At 35.4% G+C, this 14015-nt stretch overlaps 1 protein-coding gene across 4 annotated transcripts in view; it reads right to left on the bottom strand.

The window, feature by feature from the left end:
* Positions 1-14015, bottom strand: part of Ac76E (adenylate cyclase type 2 Ac76E) — a 1046273-nt gene that overhangs the window by 973487 nt on the left and 58771 nt on the right. For all 4 annotated transcript variants that reach the window (XR_011335836.1, XM_069845293.1, XM_069845295.1 and 1 more), the window contains exon 2: positions 481-520. The gene's annotated coding sequence lies outside the window, so the exon portion shown is untranslated. The remainder of the gene's footprint in view (positions 1-480; positions 521-14015) is intronic.

Below are 14015 nucleotides of genomic sequence, written 5' to 3'. Positions count from 1 at the left end.
TGGAGATAGCAAAAATGTACCCATGTGGTTGACTCGAATACGCACAAGATCTTCAAGCTCCTAACGTAATTCATCCGTCATGTACTCTTTTTTTTCTCGTTAATTTTTCCTTCATTAATTCTTTAAAACATAGCCTATTTGTAATTATATGACTCTAAAAATCATTATAGAAAAAGTCAAAATTCATTTCAATTCACTAAAAACATAGGGTGCTATGCATAGACATTTCGCTAGCCCACGCTAAGAGCGTGCTAAACTAGCCCCGGCTATCGACTGGTTACTTGTACAGGATGCATATCATATCGCTAACACTGGTTTATGAATACGAAAAACGTTAGTTCGCTGACCATCCACCGAAAGCCCGCGCTAAGAATGTCTATGAATATGGCCCATAGATACTAAATATTCTAAAGATGTCAAATTTCTATTTATGTTCAAGAAGCTACTTTACCATGATAATTTAATTTACTATTCACATACCTTATTAGTTGGCTGGAATTACGATGAAGCAAGCACTTTTCTGTAACAGAAGGAACATCTGTGTAAACAAATTGAACCATATTGTCATAACACTAAATTTAAAAAGCCTGTAATATTGCTAGGAAGCTGATGGAAACTAAAGTAACATTTGACATAACAGGATTATTTCATTAAACTTGAATTGATAAGAATAACTCAAAGAATACATTTCTTTTTTTTTACTTTAACATTCTCTCTCTAGCTCTCAGATTTGTTTTAATGAGTAAAAAATAAATGTGATGTTATTATTAAAAGTTATTTTCTTTACAAATAATTAATTGCTAATTAAAGTCAACGTGGGAACCTTCCAAAATAATGAGGTCGAAATTCCCCTTGAAAAGTCGTACACACAAGTATTAAAAAAGAAGGCTTGCATTTCAAAAACAGCAGTAAATACGTACAAAAATTCTTCCAAAAAATAGCTTAACCTAAGTCCTGACATATTTGCTGTGTTATTTTTAAATTTCAATATAACTTCACACTTCAGTACTAGCACGGATGACATAATGTAATCCATCTCTCTTTTTTTTTAATAAACAATTTTTACGCATATGAATATATAATTATACAACATATACATAATAGTAAAATTACTGTACTGATTATATTAAAAGGTGTGTGATATAACAGGGTACTTACATTTGAAATTTAATATTTAAATCAGTGATATCAATTAAATATATGCCTAATAAGTCTTACGATGCAAACAATGCAATTAAAGACTCTTTGTTATTATTATTATTATTATTATTATTATTATTATTATTATTATTATTATTATTATTATTATAGTATCTTAATTGTTAGTTATTATAAGGTACACTCTAGAATCACAATTTCCTATTCCTAAAATTTAAATCACTATTGCGTTCAAGTATTCAAGTACATGTCTGTCTTATTTCAGAAGTTATTGTTTTTATTACAAAATATGTTCACATAACCGTTTATATTACAGAATAAAATAACCACTGCAGCAAGAGGAAATACAGTAGCCTACGTGTATAGATGCTTATGAACGGCTTATAGGAATAAATCAAATTACAAATGAGGAAATCGAAAATTAGGCCTATACTGTTGTTTCCCATCTGTTAAAAACACTTGCGTCAGTACTCGCGCGGATTACAATTGTAATCCAATTTTAAAATATATACGTTACTACACAGAAAAGAGTCACAATTACTTCCAAACATTCCAGACGTAAAGTTAAACTGTAACAGGAAGGTACTGAAAATTGCACTCTATTAGCACTGGAAGTGTAGATGTGACGATATAATAAACAGCAGTGGATTACAAATGTATGCCGCGCGAGTATTGGAGGGTTTAAAAAAATATATACCTAGTATGAAATCGAAAGGAGCCAACAATGGTTTAAACCTTGAATGACGACATAAGAGTTCTTAGGCATTCACAGTGTCTGTTCTTAGAAGAGGATTTTGGGTAACCTATCGGGTCTAGAAACTTAACATTTCCAACGTTTCGGAACTACATACAGGTTCCATCATCAGGATAAGACCAAACTCTGCCGGGCTCGTTACGCCAGGCTAATCCATACGACTGACTTGAATGACGATTATTATGATAATGATGATGATGATTATGATGATTATAATGACAACGACAATAAAATGAAATATTCGTATGTTTTCTTGAAAAGTACTTACAATTTAAAGATTTCTACTGTAATTGTACAGACCGATTATTTAGTCCTGACAGCTTAGCGACGCGAAAGAGGGGAAGTAATAGGAGTAGTGGGGAAAGTTCCGGAGGGCGAGCGGTCGGTAAAGAAACGCAACTGTACTGTAAACAGAACGCTATACCGTATGCGTGATATCCGATCGCTCTGACTGCAGGCGACAGACTAACCTGAACTTGGGGTAACTTAATGGACTCGCCTGACCTAGGCACACATTGTCGGACTAAATAATCGTACTGTACATAGGAAGTCAGATTATGTTACAGGATGTAATATCAATAGCTTTGATCTTCTGTAAGAAGAAGAGGAGACGGATGTCTCTAGAAGGACGGGGTTCGTGGCCCTTAAGTGTTAAGTGTATCTCATGTTTGCCAAAGCAGCTAACTGCACACTCTGACTACTGTACTTGATCAGACACAGGATACTTGAGATTTCTAGTACTGGTTCATTTGACAGGAGAGATCAAATATCCCAATAATAGAGAATGATAGGTTTGCAGTGAAATACCTGCCCTTGGGCAGGAGCTATCAATTAATTAATGGCTACTTCAGAAGAAATAAAGTAGGCTGCAGAATAAACTTTTATGAACTTATGGCCACGTAGCAGAAAAATCAACAATTTCTTCACGATTATCTTTAAGAAAAATTGGATACTTTAAAGTAGAAAGGTGCAAAGTGCCAAAATCATAGAAAACGAAATTATGCAGAAAAGTGCAATGTGCCTAGGAGGATGATGTATTAAAGAGGCTACATCCACTTGTGTTTCTTAAGCGAGATATTTAGATGTTACGTTGCCAGCACCATGCAGTTTCAGAAGGTAAGCGCCCTATTGAGCTGCATCATAAAATGCAATGGATCTTCAACAGGTCATGTTTGTGCCCAAACTTACACACAGCGAAATGTTTTACAGATGTCAGCTTTCACGTTATAACTTTGGAGTTTGTGCATGTAATACAATGCAGTCTTACAAGTGTATGTGGGATGAAAACATCGCGTGTAGAGGTGCCAATGAGATTGCCTCGTGTGTACTAAAACTGATGAATATGGACATAACAAACAAGAAGAAACTGATAACTGTGCAGCTGAAAACAAAAATCGTGTAATGGTTTTCATGTGTCTCTTTTTAGTTACCATTGGTTTATTTGAGCACATAGAACAACGTTTCCTTCTCAACTGCCACAGTTTCTTGCAATGTGATTCTGATTTCGCTTTGATTGAAAAACGACAATACGTGACAAAAGCCTTCATTCCTAGTGACCTGCTTAAAATCGTACAAGATTCTAAAGTTGTAAAACCATTTCAAACCGTTTCAATGCTAGAGTCATATTTCCTTAATATGCAAGATGTTGCTGATCAACTAATTTCCATCAAGAACTTGAATATTTCTAAGGCATGTTGCATTCAGTATGATGTTAGTAAAGCAGGTAGTGTTTCTGTGAAACAGTCCCATGATAATGAAGCAGTACATACCATTAAAGTGCTTAAAAAGGAAAAAACATATGAAAGATGTGCAGTCAGCATTGTTTCAAGTTAAAGCATAAAATAGGCAAATTACTGAAGAAAAGAAGGGGGATTTACTAGCAATGACTTCCTATCTTCCAAATGAGGAGAATAGGCAGTTCTACAGGCAGATACGTGAGTAAAAATTGCTCCAGAATAGGGAAAAATAGGTACTGGACTTTGCGCCATTCTACTGCAACTGTACCCATTACTTAACCCTTTTCACAATCTGTGTTATGTAATCAAATATGGAGAAATAATATTTTTACATACCACTATTATTAATGAGTAAACACTGTACTATTGCTACTTTCTATCAGTAAAAAAAACATGACACAAATATGTGTACAATTATTCTTATAGCTACATTTTTTTATCTTATCTCAAATGTTTCATTTTGGCACTTTGCACCCTTCTACTTTAAAGTATCCAATTTTTCATATAATTATCTACAAAGCATATATTAAGAGAAAATTATTTCCTTAATTCTGTGTATGAAACTGGAAGTTTTATCATGTTTACTTGCTACATACCGATGCTGAAAATAAAATCACAATATCCACTTCGCGACAACCAGCTGCAATCTGTCAGACCAAGTCGTTTAAAATAACTAATCGTGGCTACCGAAATGTTTCTCACTTAATAATGGCAGGAAATGTGGCACCCACATGTGACAAAACAAATCTATTTCCACTGCCTACTGGGGCCTCTTGGGTTTCCTTTTTATGTATAACACTCGTATCTTGGTATCCTCTACCAAAACGTGACTCTGGAAATCTATAATCCGAAAGCATTATGTACTAGTGCACTAAATAAATTTAGTTACCGAATTACATTTGAAGAGATCAGAAGCAAAGATGTATTGTATTTTATTTATTTACATTCCATGGTAATCGCACATTGCTTCACAGCTAGAATATGGAGCATGTCAAACGAAAAAAAAATCTTAATGTTACTATAAAGGCTCAATTATAGTCACAGTCTAGTTGAAGATTTTACAATATAGTCTATTAGTATAACACAAAGTTTTAGTATCGATACTTAATAAAACACAGAAATATTCATGAAGCGTAGTTGAATGTCATGAATTCACCTACAGAATAGAAGGCGTGAGAAGTTTTCCCCTCTAATATTAATTGTTACCATAACAGATGTATTCTGTAGGATCGAAAAATAATTTTACATAGATTCGAGCAACGGTACGCATAACTGTAGTTTACTGTGCATATTACTGTGGAATCACGGCCACCAAATCACTCAACTGAGTGCGCTCCTTGTATAATGGCAGTTTACTTAACCCCTTCAGACCTGAATTTATATTTTAAAAGAAATTGTAAAAAAACTAGTCACATAATCATTCTGGGGATCCAAAATTCCCGAATAAAGTCTTCACAGAAAATCAAAATTTTGGGACAATTTTGACCCCTGGGGCCCCAAAATTTTAAATTTTATTTTTAATTCAGGTATAGAAATTTTCAAAAATAATATTCTCAATTTCTATCACACTGAATGTTTCAAAATATTTAAAAGTATCGAAGACATTCCAAAAAAAGAAAAAAAGAAACAATGTACACTATAATGTACACCAGACCTGAAGGGGTTAATATAAAAAAATGTCAACATACATGCCCAACTTGGAGTCAGGCCACAAAGGGGAAAACACTGGAGGAGAGGGGTTCGATCCGGTGCTGTGGATTGAACTTCGGCGTAGCTCAATGTTGAGAGCGCTTGGTACGTAGAACCAAGGACCCGGGTTCGATCCCCGGAGCAGGAGCGAATTTTTATCCTCTAATATTAATAAATTTCGTTCGTTAAGAAACATGGTGATAGTCGTTCGTTTCGCTTTTTCATCGTTTACGAAATATACTGACTTGAAAATCGTTGCTACTTGTATCACTTCTTGCGCGCACTCGGATCCTCATAGCACCGCGACACCGTACTCAGCTCTCCCATTAATGCTCTAGTCTATTTCTTTCCTCTTTACTCACATTAATACAGTAGCAGTGCAATCCATGGCATCTTTCACTCATTCGTACACCGTCCAAACCCATAGGTATGCAGATGAAAGTCTAGAAACACGAATGTACATATTATGCTTTCAAGAATCGAAAGGGGAAATTGGGCCTAAAGTAAAACAACGTGTAGACAATTATAAGCCACTTAATGTCGTGGTCAATGCAAGTAGTTCCGCTAAACTGACAGAAAAGTCACGTGAGAAGATGGTTAAGAGATATATTTCTCCCGGAAGTTAAGAAAGACACATTACTACATTTGGATTCCTGGAGTGTTCAGATAGATGACACTATATTTACTTTTGAAGGAGTAAACAATACTTTGTGCGAGATCGTGGGTATATGCTTGGTTTCCGCACAAAACCAACCCGCGGAAAGTCTAAAATTCCACATTCAGTATTGCAAACCTAACACACATAACAATTTCTCTCTTCTTACCGCTTAAGTGACACTATTGATTTTACTGCTTTAGGCTTTTAACATATTATTTTTAGAGACGTTCAATATAGTAATAATTATAAATTGGAAACTTCCACTGCAATTTCACCTAAATTGCACTGTTAATTATTGTTTTTAAATATTTGCAAAAATTAAGTAAACTCTACAACTCCACTAGAGTTACTGTATATTTTCCATTCTAACCATCTCCTTGACCGGAAAAATTAAACTTGCCGATGTTATTACTGCAATATGTTATATAAATAATATTGTTAAAATATTAAAATGAAAAATAAATCATTACATAACCTTACCGTTTGTTTTAAGTTCGCATTTATAGACTGGGGGGGGGGGGAAGAGACGTATATCACGGCCTACTGGAGTATAGTAAACACAGAAAACATTTTAAAGCAACAATGTTGAAGATAGATATTTTTGTTTTGCAAATTTACCGTCATTGAACAGAAACCAAGATGGAGATTTCATTGCAACTAATTAGAAATTCCTCTTTCAGGTATGTAATAAACGATCTTCGCACAAAATAATGTACGATACACGAGCGGTATGTTTTCTTTCAATTCTCGGAAATTAAAAAAGCTCAACTACGTTTCGCTTTTTCATACTTTTCCTCGAACATGAAAACTTCAACATACCGCTCTTGTAACGCATATTACTATTACATGGTAAGATAATCAGAATACAAATTATCCCTCCAAAAACTACAAGATTTGTGCAAACCTTGGATGTGTGTTTTTTAGGCAATATAAAATTGTAATTCGAAGGCTAGAAGAGAATTTCATACATAATATTATCTGTGAAAACATTCCAAACCCTTCCACGATAGGGGTGTCATAATGGCATTTAATTCTGTTGTGTATCAACAGTTTCATTCACCTGTCCTCAAAGACATGCTAATATACGCGTGGCAAAGATGTGGATATGTGACAGAGAAACATGCGAGAAAGTTTGATAACGTTCTTGCAACAATGTTGCATATTGGAAACAGTGTGTGCGTTACAGAGGAATGTGAAAAAAACTAGTCTATAGAATTTGTACTGTTCAATGGCTCTTTGTTCCGAACACTTCATTTCGAATTCCGCTATCATATCTAAGGTAAGTGACAAAGTTAATACATATTTTAAATTAAAATTGAATTTGAATTTCAGTAGGACATCTATTAATTTGAGTTAAGAGAAAAGAAAATAGACTAGAGTATTAATGCGGGAACTGTGATACGGTGTCGCGCAAGAAGCGGCATAAGCTGCACTGATTTTGGACTCATATTTCGTAAACGAAGAAAAAGCGAAACGGACTATTGCCGCGTTTCTTAACGAACGAAAATTTGCTTAAATATGAATTTTCATTAAATTCAGACTACACAACCAGAGACGGTTCCCTTGTAAGTTGTGTTATGTCATTAACAAAGGCGACTTATAATAATTACATAAGTTGGCAATAGTTGGGTTTAATAGAAATAGGTTTACTTGTTAGTTAGATTTACTTTTGCTTATAGTAGGCGTTATTATAGCATAGTCTTTACAGTCCTAGGTTTATTGCATTTATTTATAGTTAAATTTAATTTTACGTTTGTTTTATCCATGTTATTTTATTGCTGTAATTTTATTATTGTAACTTATTGTTGTAATTATTGTAATTTCATCAGTGGAGCAAATTGAAAAGTAAAGGTTTGGGAGTTGTTTTCTGATCTCACTGGAAGAAAGGTAACTCGTGGATCTCAACCAAAAAGGGACTTTCGAGCAGTCAGTGGACGCAAGCCATTAAAATGAACTGTAATACAATACCTGTACGTACTCTCCCTGGTAGAACTCTTGACTCAACCCGTTTCAGAAGATGCGACGAGCAAGAAACGCTTCCTCACGTCTTGGGTTTCTGCCGTCATGGAGAATTGCTCCGAATCAACAGACATAATACGGTTCGTTCTCTCATCGCAGCTTCAATCCGTCAGAATGCTTCCTATGAGGTTTATGAGGAGGTTGGTTGCGTCTCTTCTGATGGCTCTACTAGATGTGCTGATATCATCATAATTGATCGGCAGAAGGATAAGGGTGTCATTCTTGATCCCTCAATCCGTTTCGAGATGCATGAGCAACAGCCACAAGAGGTGTGTCGTGAAAAACACATCATCTATGAGCCTTGTTGTCAGCATCTCGGAGCACAATACCACATCACACATTGGACAATTTTTGGGCTCATGTTCGGTGCCCGTGGCACGATCCCACGAGAAACTTTAAATCAACTTAAGCAATTTAAAATTTCTGATGCAACGATTGATGCCATAGGATCTCGTGTGTTAAAATCATCCTTAGCTATAATTAGTAATCATTTGTACCCAAGAAACTTTTATTGTAAATGATTTCCTATGTTTTCTTATCATTTATTTTAATAATTAATATTTGAGGAGAAAAATTCGCTCCGGCGCCGGGGATCGAACCTGGGTTCTTGGTTCTACATACCAAGCGCTCTGAACACTGAGCTACACCGAATTCAATCCACAGCACCGGATCGAACCTTCCTCCTTTCAATGTTTTCCTTTGTGGCCTGACTCCAAGTTAGGTATATATGTTGACGTATATGTCCAATGTCAACTGCCATTATATTAGAAGCGCACTCAGCTGAGTGACTTGTTTGGCCGGGATTCCGCAGTTAATTGCACAGTAATCTGTACAGACATATGCACTGCAGCTATGCTATGCAGCTGTGAATTGAATTCGGCATAGCTCAGTGGTCAGAGTGCTTCGTACGTAGAACCAAGGACCCGGGTTCGATCCCCGGCGCCGGAGCGAATTTTTCTCCTCAAATATTAATTGTCAATAATACAGATATTATTCTGTATGACAAATTAATAAATGTATAATATTTATTTTAATGTTTTTCTTCTTTCAAATTGTCACATAATTGTTTTTAATGATTATTCTTTATGAATTGATTAGTAGGCCGATCTATCGAATCCTTATTTAGGGCGGATTTTGTTAATACAAATTTATTATTATTTTAGTTTATATTAATATCACTGCCACCGGGTATATATCCAATTGCAGTGCATGCACGCACGCACGCACACACACACAAATATATATATATATATATATATATATATATATATATATATATATATATATATATATATATATACACACAATATGGACACGGCACTTTATATAGCCTTCTGACTTGAAGTGAAGATTTTGAATACGGCCCTTAGTCTCAAAATATTATGTGCTTAAGTTTTCGACGATCTTGAATACAGCCCTTAGTCTCAAAATATTACGTGCTTAAGTTTTCGACGATCTTGAATACGGTCCTTAGTCTCAAAATGTCACGAGCATAAGTTTTCGACGATCTTGAATACGGCCCTTAGTCTCAAAATATTACGTGCTTAAGTTTTCGACGATCTTGAATACGGTCCTTAGTCTCAAAATATTACGTGCTTAAGTTTTCGACGATCTTGAATACGGCCCTTAGTCTCAAAATATTACGCGCTTAAGTTTTCGACGATCTTGAATACGGACCTTAGTCTCAAAATGTCACAAGCCTAAGTTTTCGACTGTTTCATAAGCTATATTATGGCGTGGACATCTGATTTCCTAGCAATCTCCATTCGATCTCTGATCAGTAGTCACGTCATGCAGTCTCAATCCAGGGATTACAGGAATTATGTACTCGTACGCGTGTGTAATATTCAGCAATTGGTTCACCGTGCCTTGCATTCAATTCAGCCTCTGTCCCTTGTTTCGGAAACCACTTCAACCGCAATCTAATAAATATGCCTGTACCAGAATGTAAATCGAACAAGTTTTAAATTAAGTGAGGGATGTTATTTACTTCGGTAACCGTATTTTATCTTTTATTACTGTAGCATCTCTGTGTTGAACCATTAAAGTTCCATGTAGAGTGTAATGGATTGTCAGTTATCAGAAGTATAATTTAACCAGCGAGAGATATTTCTTCTCGGTCAATCCCATTTGTAAAATTGCGAATAGCATTTAAATTGCTTTCGCTGTGATTTCCTCATACCGGACCGGTTAGGTTACTATATATGTGAATCAAAGTGGCTGATTGTGCCATAATGAGAACCAGAATATTCTCCATAAAATAACTCCTAGCGACCTTATTAGCACTTTTTAATACCTACTGCTTTAAGGAAACACTTTGATGCGAAATAGATAGCCATGAAAATAATCAAAGAATATATCTGTATCTCTTCATTATTTTCTTCCGCACACTTCAATTTTTCGAAGATTATTACACATTTCTTGTATTATATTTATTTATATTCCATGGTATTCGTACATCGCTTCATCTTAATAGTACTTCAAAGTCTTAATTATAGTCACAATCTAGTTGAAATATATAGAGAAGAGTTTTACATACATGCTCGAAATGATAGCCGTCCAAATCTTGGATTTAAAATATCGGCATCCTAATCAATTCAAATGAACAAAAAAGAAAATGTAAATTAATGTTAAAAAATACATAATGAAATTTTTAAAAAAGAATATTTTGCGACAAGATGTGGTAGCTATCAAAACGATAAAAATTTATTGAAAATAAATAATATACATTGAATATTAGAAAAATGAATAGAGATGGTGATTGATGATGTTCAATGAAGATTTTAAAATGGTTGATGCAATTGTCTGAAGAGTCTTTTCAGGAACCTTTAATTTTCTGAGGATCTCCAATGTAAATTTGGGAATTGTTCCTCGCGCACAAAACGTACGTCCAATGACATTCCAATCTTGAATATTATATTTATGACGGAGCTCAGCTCCCCTGGTAGAGGGGAAGACCCCTGGTACAGGGGAAGAGAAGGCCTGATGGCCTTATTTCTACCAGGTTAAATAAATAAATAAATAAATAAATAAATAATAAATAATATCATTTGAGATCATCACAGCATGGAAGGTAAATAGAGCGTTTCTCTTCATGTACCTGCTTTGGTTGATTTTCATTAATTTTGAACCTTACAGTGGGGTCAAGAATGAGACCAGTTTTTTTTTTATCTCGGTCAATTATTATGATGTCAGCACTCCGTGTAGATCCTTCCGTAGAAAGACATTGAGCTTCCTCATATACTTCATATTCACCATGTTCCCTTAATCTGTTAGCAATTATTGAACGGACTGTGTTATGTCTGTCAATTCGCAGTAATTCGCCCTGAGGTTAGAAACCTAGCACAAAGTTTTAGTACCAATACTTAATAACAAGACATAAATATTCATGAAGTGTTGTGGAATGTCATAAATTCACCTACAGAATAGAAGGAGTGAGAAATTAGATACTTCTTTAATTTGGTCCTAAATAATCATATGTTTTGAGTTTGATTTTTTATATCAACAGGGAGGGTATTAAAAATTCGTATTGCCATATAACACACTCCTTTTTGATAGCACGATAGATATACCGATGGAGCATGAAAGTCATTTTTGACAAGTATTTATGCTATGAACTGTTGAATCAGTGGCGTAGCCAGCGGGTGGGCCCAAGCCCACCCAAAAAAATATGCGAATTTTTGCGTTTTTTAATGGAAAATACTCAACATTAAAACTAAACCATGGATCCAAAGCAATAGTTACAGCCGATAGCATTAAGGTAAGAAGTTAAAAATGCGTTCATTTCTTCAAGAGCCAATTTAACTGTGTTGGATTGGGTCTAAAAATTTGTCTGGCAGCGATAAAAAGGAAGCCGTGGAGGCTACTGAATTGTTACATCAGCTAGAAAAATGTGACACCTTATTTTATTTCGTATCCTACGTTTAGACGATATTCTTGCTCTTGCCAATTCATTATCGGAAGCACCTCAGTCTCCAAAAATGGATATTAGTAAATGTTCGTCCTTCATTATGGTAAAGATATAAAACTTTTCAAAGCTCTGAAACGAAGAAAAATTCGATAATCATATCAACCACAAGGCTTTGTAATCTAGCAATTCTATCCATCGAGAGAGAGAGAAAAGTTGGGATTTGTTGCAGGACCCATCATCAGCGATCGACAGATTCGTTCCTAGGAAATCTCGACAGCTCCAGTTCACCTTATGAAGCGTTTGTATATGTATGCCTTGCATAATTGTTTATCATAATTTTGCATGTTATTAAATAAGACTTCCGAGAATGAGTTTTAAGCGAGTTGACGGCAGAGGCAGTCAGAAGATGGGTCAGGTACTTTTTTAAGCCCTGCATATCTGGCCCACTCAAAATAATTAGTCTGGCTACGCCACTGTGTTGAATTAGTTACAAAGTTTTCATAATTACATACTTTGATTTTAAATTCCATATTATTAAACAATACTCATTATCGTCTTTTAAATACAGTGTTACTATAAATGTTCTTTCCGATTATAAACTTGAATAACTATCGTGAGGAGACACTTAGAAACATGATATCGGTATCAATGGAAAGAGAAACTCAAATATGTTTGTTATGTTGGTGAACCTGTCGCATATTTATTAATTTCGTTGCTAGGAGATGATATAACAGAAAAATGGCTGCAAACGAAGACAGGAGGGCATTTTGTGTGCTAGATTTTCACATATCCCAGTGCTATAAGCCGTGAAAAGGTGTATAGCACTTTCTTTTTTATCGAGTCACAGATAATTCGTACCTAGACATGTTACAGTTATGGCTCCTTCCATAACTTGAACAGGACATCGAAGGTCTCATTTTTCACCAGGATGGGGCATCACCCCATTACCACTTAAATGTCAGAAACGAACTGAATACACGACTTCCAAGAATATGGATTGGACGTGCTGGCCGTGAAGATTTAGAATGTTTGCATTGGCTTCCACGTTCCCCCGATCTCACTCCTTGTGATTTTTTCTGTGGGGTTTTATAAAACAACAAGTGTATCGGCCACCATTACCACCTACCATTTAGGATCTTCGTTTCCGCTCACAGAGGTCATTGCACTGGTGGATGGTCCAATGCTACAACAGGAAATTGACTACAGACTTGATGTGTGTCGTGTGACACAAGGAGCTCACATTGGGCACATGTGACTTACTTACGGTTGTGAACCAAATGTTTCTCTTTCTGTTTCATGTTTTCCAGTGAAAATTTTAAAAAATTGTTGGAGTTTGTTTCTGTTGATACCAATTTCATGTTTTCTAATTTTTGCCGATTTAAGAGTAGCACATGTGATTTAACCGAATGGATAACAAAACATATTTTAGTTTCTCTTTCCATTGATCCCAATATCATGTTTCTAAGTGTCTTCTAATGATAGTTATTCAAGTTTGTAATCTGAAAGATCATTTATAGTAACACTGTATGTTTCATGTAAGTTATGGGTAAATTTGCCAAGTGATGTTCCGAAAACTTGGCTCCCCAATCTTAAATTCCTGGCTACGTCACTGCTACCAGCTATCCAAATAAACTGAATCTAGCTTGAAATAAATTGAGTTGGCAACCCTGAAAGCAGCCTATGATATCAACAATGATTTCTTAAGGTGCCGGTGGTTGCAATATGATGGGGCTTGAGACATTGGAGTGGCGGTCACGCTTATATGAGACCCTACTTTCCAGCTGTTTAATAAGACAGACTATAGCTTCAATAATGAATGTACCTTACGACGGTCACTTGTTATGACAAGAGCTTGAGACATTGCATTAAACTGAAGTGGTGGTGACTTTTATTCGAGGCCATATTTCCCGGTCTTCCGTAATAAAGTAGACGGTGGCTTCTACAATGATTGTGTCTCACGACAGACTCTTCGAACATTGTACTAAACCGAAGTGGCAGGCTAGGCGACAAATCCCTTTAGAAGCTCAATTAAATCTCCCTATTCGCCCAATTACATCGACATGCATTTAAACATCCATGATGAAAACTGTA

The sequence above is a fragment of the Periplaneta americana genome, chromosome 14, assembly GCF_040183065.1.
Source record: "Periplaneta americana isolate PAMFEO1 chromosome 14, P.americana_PAMFEO1_priV1, whole genome shotgun sequence".
NCBI lineage: Eukaryota > Metazoa > Arthropoda > Insecta > Blattodea > Blattidae > Periplaneta > Periplaneta americana.
This window is presented reverse-complemented; position numbering and strand designations above follow the sequence as displayed.